The sequence below is a fragment of the Setaria italica genome, chromosome III (assembly GCF_000263155.2).
Source record: "Setaria italica strain Yugu1 chromosome III, Setaria_italica_v2.0, whole genome shotgun sequence".
In the NCBI taxonomy this organism is placed as follows: Eukaryota; Viridiplantae; Streptophyta; class Magnoliopsida; order Poales; family Poaceae; genus Setaria; species Setaria italica.
Window position 1 is genome coordinate 34532129 of NC_028452.1, and position 11573 is coordinate 34543701.

An 11573-nucleotide genomic window follows, 5' to 3' on the forward strand; every position below is an offset into this window, starting at 1 on the left:
CCCTCGTCAAGCGGCGGCGCCACCCCTGCAGTACCCCGCCACCGGTCCTCCTCCACCACGCACCCGCACCCTGCGGCAACCCACTTTTCAGAGCGGCTTCTTCAGCTTCGATCCCCACCGAGGCCGTCGACCTTGAGTGGCGTCAAAATCAAAACTAAAGCCATGGAGGACGACGAGTATGTCACACCCAACATCCCACCAGGCTTCAAACCCCTTGATAAAGGGAAGGCACGGGCGGTGACTGGTAGCAAGGTGAGTCCTTTCTATTTTGGGGTTTTTTGGGTGCTGATGATGTTAGAAGTAATGTTAGGTAATGTGATTGTGAAATAAGTAATTTGAGATAATGTGAGATGTTAGATGTTTGTTAATTTTGATTTGTGCATTTTGATTTTGATTTTGATTTTGATCATGCTCCACAAAATTGTGATTCTAAATTGTTAGGTAATGCGATTTTGATAATGTGAGATGTTAGATGTCTGTTAATTGTGACCTGTTAATATTTTTTTGGGATTTTGAAGTAATGTTAGGTAATGTGATTGTGATTCTAACTGACCCCTTTGCTCATGCTCTGTTTTGCTCATGCTCATGTTTTGCTTTTCTTTCTAAATTGTGATTCTATATATTGTGATCATTTTTTGCTTGTGATGATGGATCAGCCGGGCTTCGAACCCCTTGATAAAGGTAAGGCATTGGCGGCAACTCCACAGGCTGCTGGCAGTGAGGTGAGTGCCTTCTGTACACAAATTTTGGGTTTTTTTGGGTGCTGATCATTTTTTGTTTGTGATGATGGATCAGGTACAGGATCAGGTACAAGATGTACATAAATACCTTTTGTACTGATGACAGCGATGAAGAACCAGATGCATCAATGCTAAGGGCTTGTGAGGTGAGGATCCTTCCCTTTGAGTTAACCCGATTGCTTTTTATTTCCACATGCTAAGTGACGCCTTTAATTGTGAAATGTCAGATTAAATAGAGGGCCAAGGAGCTTTGCATTGTGATCAAGCGCAAGATCAAGGTCGGCAAGTTCCACAATGTCGATATCGATAAGTTTTAGTATTATGAAATAGTAGTTGGACATGGTAACATGAGTGTGGATCTTGTTTCACACACATCTAATGTAAGAACAATCTTTTGTGTACTCATGTTGATCAAGCAATTTAGTATAATGAAATACTAGTTGTACTCATGTTAAATTTCTGCAATGTGGAATGTGGTATGTGGTATGTATCTGGAATGTGGTATGTGGTATGTGTATGTGAAATGTATGTAGAATGTGGTATGTGGAATGTGTATGTGAACTAAAGGGAAGAGAGAATATGTATTGTAGCGAACATGGCCTTGATAAGCCATTTTGGTTATGATTTTCGTGATTCTATGACAACATGATCATTAGGACTGAAAATGTGTTTAGAACATGCATTGAAGGTATTCTAAGGCCTAAGGAAGCAACCACAAGCAAAGAACTGAAGAAATCCAGGAGAACATACCATCGGACGTTCCCATGGACCCCAGAATAGCGTCAGATCAAGTATAGGAGAAATTGGTACACTTGCAAAGCAATTCAATTTAAACGGCCCGTCTGATGTTCCAATGGCCTTCCTTCTAGTTGCGTCGGACGAATTCTTAGGTGCAGGCTTCAGAGGTTAAGAAATCTCTACAGCACCGGATGTTCCAATGCTTGGCCAAATAAAGCATCGAACCAAGCATATTTACTTTGATCCTTGACAGAAGTTTTGGCTAGAAATACTTCAGGACCAGTTGATCCGATGGTAGCATCGGATAAAGCTGCGGATGATCTGTTGCTTGCAAAAAAAATTTGAAGTTGTTTAAATACTTGGCAAATGATTTCGAAATTGTTTCAAACTTTTACACATGAACATAAATATTACTTAGTGAATTCAAAAAATATTATTTCAAAGATAACACAAATCATGATGAGTAGTTAGTTCACTGGCCACTGTAGGTTGAAACACCCTATATATAACTCATGAGGTGTTTCAACATATACAGTGATGAGTGAACTAACTACTCATGATATTTTGTGCCATCTATGAAATACTACTTTTTAAATTGACTAAATAAGTTTTATGTCCATGTGTAAAAGTTTGAAATAATTTGGAAATCATTTGCCAAGTATTTAAATTATTTTGGAAATCTTTTGAAAGCACTACGCTGGCGGGGGCTAAAGCCGCCTGCCAGCACTAAGTCACCGTGCTGGCAGGCGGAGCTGTCGCCCACCAGCGTAGTGATTTCAAAAAAATTCCAAAATGATTTAAATATGTGGCAAATGATTTCAGAATTTTTTCAAACTTTTACACATGCACGTAAATGTTAGTTAGTCAATTTAAAAAATATTTTTTCATAGATAACACAAATCATAATGACTAGTTAGTTCACTTGTCACTATAGGTTGAAACAGCATATAACTCAAGAGGTGTTTCAACCTATATATAGTAACAAGTCAACTAACTACTCATTATAATTTGTGTTATCTATGAAATACTATTATTTAAATTGACTAAGTTATATTCATATCCATGTGTAAAAGTTTGAAACAATTTCGAATTCCTTTGCCAAGTATTTAATTCATTTATGCTGGAAGCACTGTGGTGGCGGGCGGTAGCCGCCCGCCAGCAATGATGCTCTGTGCTGGCACGCCTTATTAGCACCCGCTAGCGTTGTGCGCTTCTATAAATACACCCGCCGACCTGAAAATTTTCGAGTCTTGGCGCGAATTCTGAAAACATGCCATCAGGCAGCCAAAATTTCGCGCTGAACAGCCGTCTCCGCCCCCTAGAACGCCGCCGCCTCGCCTCGTCGCCTCCTCCGCTCCTCCTCCTCGCCTCCTCCATCGCCCGCACCCACCTCTACTCCCCCGGCTGCCACTCCTCCGCCGCGCCTCCCTCCTCCCCGCCGCGACGTCATGCTGCGGCGCCGAGCCTCCTCCTCGACTGTCGGCGCGCCAGACATCCCTGACGCCTCCGCACCCCAGCCGACCCTACCCGCGGCCTCTGCGCCACCGGAGACCCTGCCCGCGGCCTCCGCAGCGCCGCCAGAGACCCTGCCCACGGCCTCCATGGTGTCACCGGAGACCCTCCCCGCGGCCTCCGCGCAACCGGAGACCCTCCCGCAACCTCTGCGCTGCCACTGACCATCCCTAAGCCCGCCGCGCCGCCGGCCGGCACTGCCTCGGTAATTTTAAACTTTACAATTTGAAATGATTTGAAACTTTAAAATTAATCCTTTTTTTCAAGATAAGCGTTGAGCAAGGCTTCCTATAATCTTGTTTGAGCAACTTCAGGAGCAGTTCTCTAAAAATGTGTTTAGTAGGCTTCGAACAAGGAACTTGTGTCCTATGTATTTTCTGAAATTTCAACGTAATTGCTAGTTATGCAATTTCTAGCAAGTGGGTGACCAAATAAATACCAGATGTTTAGAATTTGAGTACTGCAAGATTAATTATTGAAGTATGTCTACACAAGTGCATTTGTGATCATTTACTCAATTTATTCTTGCTATAGTTGTGTCATCTTTTATTTAAAGGATTATAATTTGTGTTGATATGCATAAATTCTTGCTATAGTTGTGTCATCTTTTTAATTGCAAGTATTATAATTTTGCATATTAAGAGCGACTGAATCCTCCGAGGAGGATTCTGATTCCGACAGCTCATTTGTATCGTACGAGAGTCCACCTGAGTACGAACCAAGCCCACCTAGGACTCGTAGGCATCTAGATAACTTGGACCCTGAATACGATCCAATTGCGGATCATCAGATATTTGCATGCACATTCATATACTGCTAGTGATGCGTTTGTTGTTCACATGAAGATGATAAACTCTAACTATTGTTTTCTGTATAGAACGATGACCAATCTCCGGAGGATTTGCCTCCATGACGTCGTAGAACATCAACTCTGCAGGAAGCTGAGGTAGCTACCTCTGCACTACAGCCTTCGACTGCGACTCCTTCTAGTAGTGCTCCGAAAAAGAGACGTGGGAAAAGAACCCGAAACTAGATCTCTGAGAAAGGTAGTCTCGTCATAGAGGGGCTTAGCCCATATTAACTGAGGGGATAGCTGCTAGGTTCCGGAATATATGTGGAGCTATTGTCAGGGACATATTGCAAACTTGGATTACGACCAGTAATGGAAGAATGTGCCTACCACTACAAAGAATGTTTTGTGGGCCACATTGAAAGAAAAACTCACTTTTCCTGAAGGTCAAGAGGAATTCGCTAGAAAATTTGCTGAGGGCCTCCGTGGAAGATGTTTTAGGAATTGGAGGTCTGTGCTTAATGTAGAATATGTAAAGAAAGACAAGAATGTTAGGGACGATTACAGTAGGATTCCTCCAGAAATGTGAGAGGAGTTCGTACAACCAAAGAACATGCCGCAAGCAAGAGCCCTGACCGAAGAAAACACCAACAAGGCTATGAAAGCCGCCGAGAACCCACGTCACTTGGGTATGGGAGGGTACATGGCCAAGATTGAAAAATGGAGGAGAGATGAAGAAGAACAGAGGATAGCTTGTTTACCGGATTTGCTAGCAGGCTTGGATGGAGGTGTGGGACTCGGCCACGCTTTTGACGTCGGCGACGAAGGAGTTATTCAAGCAGCAATCCAGCAAGACCCAGCGTGGGCGGTCTTCGGCGCCAGCGGCCGGAGGATCGGTGGGTTCCCTCGGACGGTCGCAGCCTGGGAGAAGATGGATCTATCGTTGCAGGCCGATGGAACGTCGACATCTGAAGATGTTTAACCCGTAGAAGCCAGTCAGAGCAGCAAGCCGTGTCACAAGTTTCATACTGTTGGTTAGGGATGGTTATGTTTGGGTGTGCGCCGGCGATGAAGTAGTTGAATACTAGGTGATCGTGTGGCAGTGGCGGGCGCAGGATTTGGACTATGGGTATTCAAAATTGAAGATGGCAGGAAAAAAAATGACAGACTAAATTATAGTTTTATAACACATAATAATTAAGTGGTAGCAGCATCATTGATTAATAAAATTTATCAGAAATTGAAATTGTCCAGCTACTAATGATCAACATATCAAAGTGGCAACATGTGAAATAAATAGAGGCTAAAATAGTAAAATGGTAACAAAGATTACAACTTACAAGCTATAGGACAACTTTCCGTTCTGCAATGCTTTGAAAATGAGCGATGATGTCCTTATCCTTAGCTTGCATGAAGAATTCCCTTTCAATCAATGTGACCAAGCAACCATTCAAATATTTCTGCCCATCTTACTTCTTCTCTTGTTCTTTATCAAATTCATTATAGAAAAGACCCTCTCAACACCAGCAGTTGCAACAGGGAGAACAAGCACCAATTTGAGAAGTTTATAAACAATGTCATACCGAGAAACCTTTCCTTCTTTAACTAGCATCATAGACAACTCTGCTAGACTTCTCAAATTTTTTAAGTTTTCATCATTTCTGACATCATTGATATAGTGGTGCAACTGAAAATGAAGCTGGTTTATTTCTTGAAATTCAAAGTCATGTGGATAGAATCCAGCAAGCTTAACCAAGTTCTCAACATTAAAAGCAGAAAAGGAATTAGCTGGACTGAATGAGGCCATGCATCTAAGTAGCTCTGTGTTTACCTCATCAAACCTATTATTGAGCTCTTGAACTTGTCTATCAATGACACCCAAAAACATATCAGCATGAAACCGGTGATAATTAATGGCACCTCTATAGAACTGCCTTGATCTTTGCATAGGAATATACTTCCCATTCATATCAACAACTTTAACATTGTGCTTCTCACAAAAAGAAGTGACCTTGGTAAGAAATTCTTGCCATCCAGAATCTTGTCTCAAAACATCCAGTTCTACCTTTGTGAACTCCAGAAGATCTATTGCATTTACGATATCTTGCTCCCTCTTTTGCAAAGCATTGCACAAGTCATTGGTGTATCCAAATATTTCATTCATCAAGTGTAGCAGGAAAACAAACTCAAAGGACTTAAATACTGTGAGCATAGTTTGAGCCCCATTAGCCTCAGCCCCTTTACTTTCATTCCCAATCCTAAAGAGAACTTTCTTGATTGAAGGATACAAGAACATAACATGCATTACAGTTCTGTAGTGAGATCCCCATCGTGTATCACCTGGCCTTGCTAAGCCCATCTCTTGATTCAATCCTTGCCCGGTTTCAATTTCACCCAATTTCAATGCTTCAATCATGTATTCAGCTTGAGCAATGCAAAGCATACGGATCTTTTTACAAGACATCCCTAGAACATTCAACAAATAAGCAAGTTGCCCGAATAACCAATCACAATCAGTATTCTCCTTAGCAACCGCTACAAGTGTTAGTTGAAGTTGATGGGCGAAGCAATGGACATAATAAGCACAAGGGGACTCATCCATAATTAGTTTCTTCAAACCATTAACATGACCCTTCATATTACTAGCTCCATCATACCCTTGACCACGTACCTTGGATAGGGGCAATTGATATTTCATAAGCAAGGATTGAATTGCTTCTTTAAGAGTCAATGATGTAGTATCTTCAACTTGGACAAGACCTAGAAACCGCTCAACTAGTTCTCCTTTTTTATTGACAAAACGCAAACAAAGAGCCAATTGTTCCAGTAGGTATGCATCACTTGACTCAACAGCAAGAATTGCAAAACACTCATCACCAAGTTTGTCTATGATAAATTTGGTTGTTTCATGAGCACAAGCATCAATGAGTTGTTTCTGGATCTTGTGATCTATCATCTGACAGTTTTGTGGTGCATTCTCTAGTACCACCAGATTAACCTCTTCAAAGTTTCCTACTAGCCATGCTAAAAGTTCCCGAAAATTCCCCTTGTTGAGTGAATCCTTTGTTTCATCATGACCCCTAAAAGCCAACCCTTGACGCAACAGAAATCTTATGCACTTAAGTGACCATGTCAAGCGAGCTAGATACTTAGCCTTGAATTGTGTAGTGTTTGATGCAACAGATTCACGGATTGATGCCTTAGGTCTCGTGAACAATCTATATTTCTCTTCAGCTTCACTATGAGCACTATCGATACCACCAACATGCCTATGAATTCTCCTTTTCATATTCCAATTTCTAAACCCTTCAACAACAAAAGCATCTCCACCAGGAAATTTGCAGTTATCTTTGAACAAATAGCAAACAAAGCAAAATGCAGCATCTTTATCCACACTGTACTCAATCCACTTAAATTCAGCAAACCACTTATGTTGGAAGCGGCGCATACCTCCACAATCATGTTGCGGAAAAGCATCCCTCTTCATCTTTGGTTGACATGGCCCCAATGCAATGTATGCCCTTCTAACTGAATCTTGGTCATTGACATCATAGCTTGAGATCGGAGCCCTCAATCCAGGATCATGCTCAATGCCATAATCATTCTTGTCTTCATCACTAGAATCATTTTCTTCCACGGGTATGGATTCACCAATTTCTGTTGTACCGTGCTTTGGTGGCTGATTAGATCTCACAGGTTCAGGTGGTACCGTGCTTGTTTCACTACCACTTTGTCCTTGGAATAACACTACTTGCATTTGACTTTCATTGCAAGATTGATTAACATTCTCCGGTTCAGGTTGTCTCTTCTTTGCAGTAGCCCTTGCCATGAAAATCCTCAAATCAGTAGCGGCACTACCCTTCCTCTTCATGGTTCAAACCTAAAAGTTACACAATTTCAAGTTATCAGATATTTACAATTTCACATTGAACTAAATTCATGAGCATCCACATTTTGCAAGTTGATGTGCTATTCCAATTTGACAAACAACTGAAAATGCTTACCTCAATTTCACCAACAATCAGCAGTTTGGGGGCAGACCGGCAGTACTGTCGGTCTGTCGCCGCGTGCTCGTCGGGTCACCCAGTAGGTCGCCGCGTGCTCGCCGGTCGCCGCGTGCTCGCCGGGTCGGACGGCGGCTAGTAGGCCGTAGCGCGCCCGCCGCCGCCTGCTCGCCAGCCGCCGGCCCGCCGCGGAGCCGCCGACCCGCCGCTCCGGGGTCCCTGGCTCCCTGCGTGTGCGACTGCGCGTGCAGCCGCCAGGCGCCGAGGCGCGCCGCGCGCACGGCGCACCGCGCCGGCCGCCGCGCCTCCGCCCCTCCAGCCGCCGCGCCGCCGCCTGGCCGCCACCGCCGGTTTGCCGCCGCCGTAGGCTAGGGTTCGCGCGCCGTGAATCCCTAGCGGCGCCGGTGGCTGCCTGGTGTGTGCGTGCTCAAGCGTGGGGGGGGGCACTCGAGTGGGGCGGATGGGCCGGATGAGTCAATTGGCCAGTTGGGCCAGAGAGCGAAGTTGGCCTCCGATGGGCCTTTTTGAGTGAAATATGTGTGCGACTTCTATATTTTTGTTTTTTTCATACATATACCTAAAATACACTATATATATGAAATTTTTTTACAAAAATAATGGGTATTCAATTGAATACCATTGAATCTAAGTGGGCCCGCCCCTGTCGTGTGGTCGATCACTAATGGCGGCTGCGTTCCTGCGCTGCGAGCACTAGCCCTATGTTGATGATGAATTAGGGAGTGATTAGTTGGGCTGGAACAAAATTGTGTTGCCTAGGACAGTTGGCCCAGCCCAGCAAACATGAAGGAAACCGTCAAGGCCCAGCCCCGTCCGAACAGCTTAGGCCAACGTTTTTCTTTGCTTATTACTCTACAAAAAGAAAAGAGAGACCGCTTTTATTGAGATTTAAGAAGATTTTATTACATGTTTCTAAAAAAAGGCTTTACATTCCTGAGCAATGGCTTGCTCAATACACACCGAGCAGTGAGTAAAATTATACTCCTTCCGTTCCAAATTATAGGTCTTTTTGACCTTTTTAGATTCATAGATTTTGTTATACACTTGGATATACCCTATGTCTAGATACATAATAATATATATACATCTATAAAAGTCAAATCGATCTATAATTTGGAACTAGGGAGTAACAAATATGAATACATTGAAAACAATCATTGAAGCAAGCATATGATAAAATAGATTTGACCATGGAAAAAATAAAATATACTTATTTGTAGTGTATCAAAGATAGCTCCAATGAGAGGCAGAGGACAAAAATGAAGCTGCCAGGCAGGATTGCACCGGACGTTGAGAATCAGTTGAGCATGAGTGGATGCTAGGGAGGCTGGTAGCTAATATATATATTTACGATGTTCGCATGTAACAACGTACGAGCATGTTTGCTAGTACGTTAAAATAGAGGAAAAATCAACTAAAAATTGACAAAACAAGTGTGGGCTTAAAAAACTTAGCTTGAAATCACAAACAATAGCAAAGTTTAACCAAATATTTGAATTTTAGCAAAAAAAATTTGAAAATTACTTTTAGCAAAAAGTTAGCACAAGCCCGAACCCGACTTTTTTGTTTTTAGCCCTTTTTGCGAAAGATTCTCACAAATACGTCCCTGGCGAAACCAATTCCAAAAATGGACCCTTAGCTTGGCGCCATCCACGCTAGCGCCAAGCTTACACGTCTCGGCGCCAGGATGGCTGGCGCCAAGGTCCATGCGCATCTGCTGGCGTGGATGGCGACGTGGCGGGGGCTTGGCGCCATGGATCTTGGCGCCAAGCTTGGTGCCGTAGTCCTCGGCGCCGAACGATTTATTCCATCCTCCTGGCGTTTCGAACGAAACAGGTAACTCAGGTCTTCGAGATAAGAAGTCCACATCCTAACCAATTAAACTAAAGCGTAGTTTGTTGCACATTCCTCGGAATAATTATACTTATTTCGTTCAAAACGCTAGGATGGGATAAATTGCTCGGCGTCGAGGACTACGACGCCAAGCTTGGCGCCATGGATCTTGGCGCCAAGGCCAAGCCCCCGCCACGTCCAGGGGCGGGCCCACTTAGATTCAATGGTATTCAATTGAATACCCATTATTTTTGTAAAAAAAATTCATATATATAGTGTATTTTAGGTATATGTATGAAAAAAACAAAAATATAGAAGTCGCACACATATTTCACTCAAAAAGGCCCATCGGAGGCCAACTTCGCTCTCTGGCCCAACTGGCCAATTGACTCATCCGGCCCATCCGCCCCACTCGAGTGCCCCCCCCACGCTTGAGCACGCACACACCAGGCAGCCGCCGGCGCCGCTAGGGATTCACGGCGCGCGAACCCTAGCCTACGGCGGCGGCAAACCGGTGGTGGCGGCCAGGCGGCGGCGCGGCGGCTGGAGGGGCGGAGGCGCGGCGGCCGGCGCGGTGCGCCGTGCGCGCGGCGCGCCTCGGCGCCTGGCGGCTGCACGCGCAGTCACACACGCAGGGAGCCAGGGACCCCGGAGCGGCGGGTCGGCGGCTCCGCGGCGGGCCGGCGGCTGGCGAGCAGGCGGCGGCGGGCGCGCTACGGCCTACTAGCCGCCGTCCGACCCGGCGAGCACGCGGCGACCGGCAAGCACGCGGCGACCTAATGGGTGACCCGACGAGCACGCGGCGACAGACCGACAGTACTGCCGGTCTGCCCCCAAACTGCTGATTGTTGGTGAAATTGAGGTAAGCATTTTCAGTTGTTTGTCAAATTGGAATAGCACATCAACTTGCAAAATGTGGATGCTCATGAATTTAGTTCAATGTGAAATTGTAAATATCTGATAACTTGAAATTGTGTAACTTTTAGGTTTGAACCATGAAGAGGAAGGGTAGTGCCGCTACTGATTTGAGGATTTTCATGGCAAGGGCTACTGCAAAGAAGAGACAACCTGAACCGGAGAATGTTAATCAATCTTGCAATGAAAGTCAAATGCAAGTAGTGTTATTCCAAGGACAAAGTGGTAGTGAAACAAGCACGGTACCACCTGAACCTGTGAGATCTAATCAGCCACCAAAGCACGGTACAACAGAAATTGGTGAATCCATACCCGTGGAAGAAAATGATTCTAGTGATGAAGACAAGAATGATTATGGCATTGAGCATGATCCTGGATTGAGGGCTCCGATCTCAAGCTATGATGTCAATGACCAAGATTCAGTTAGAAGGGCATACATTGCATTGGGGCCATGTCAACCAAAGATGAAGAGGGATGCTTTTCCGCAACATGGCTTTTAGGGGTCATGATGAAACAAAGGATTCACTCAACAAGGGGAATTTTCGGGAACTTTTAGCATGGCTAGTAGGAAACTTTGAAGAGGTTAATCTGGTGGTACTAGAGAATGCACCACAAAACTGTCAGATGATAGATCACAAGATCCAGAAACAACTCATTGATGCTTGTGCTCATGAAACAACCAAATTTATCATAGACAAACTTGGTGATGAGTGTTTTGCAATTCTTGCTGTTGAGTCAAGTGATGCATACCTACTGGAACAATTGGCTCTTTGTTTGCGTTTTGTCAATAAAAAAGGAGAACTAGTTGAGCGGTTTCTAGGTCTTGTCCAAGTTGAAGATACTACATCATTGACTCTTAAAGAAGCAATTCAATCCTTGCTTATGAAATATCAATTGCCCCTATCCAAGGTACGTGGTCAAGGGTATGATGGAGCTAGTAATATGAAGGGTCATGTTAATGGTTTGAAGAAACTAATTATGGATGAGTCCCCTTGTGCTTATTATGTCCATTGCTTCGCCCAT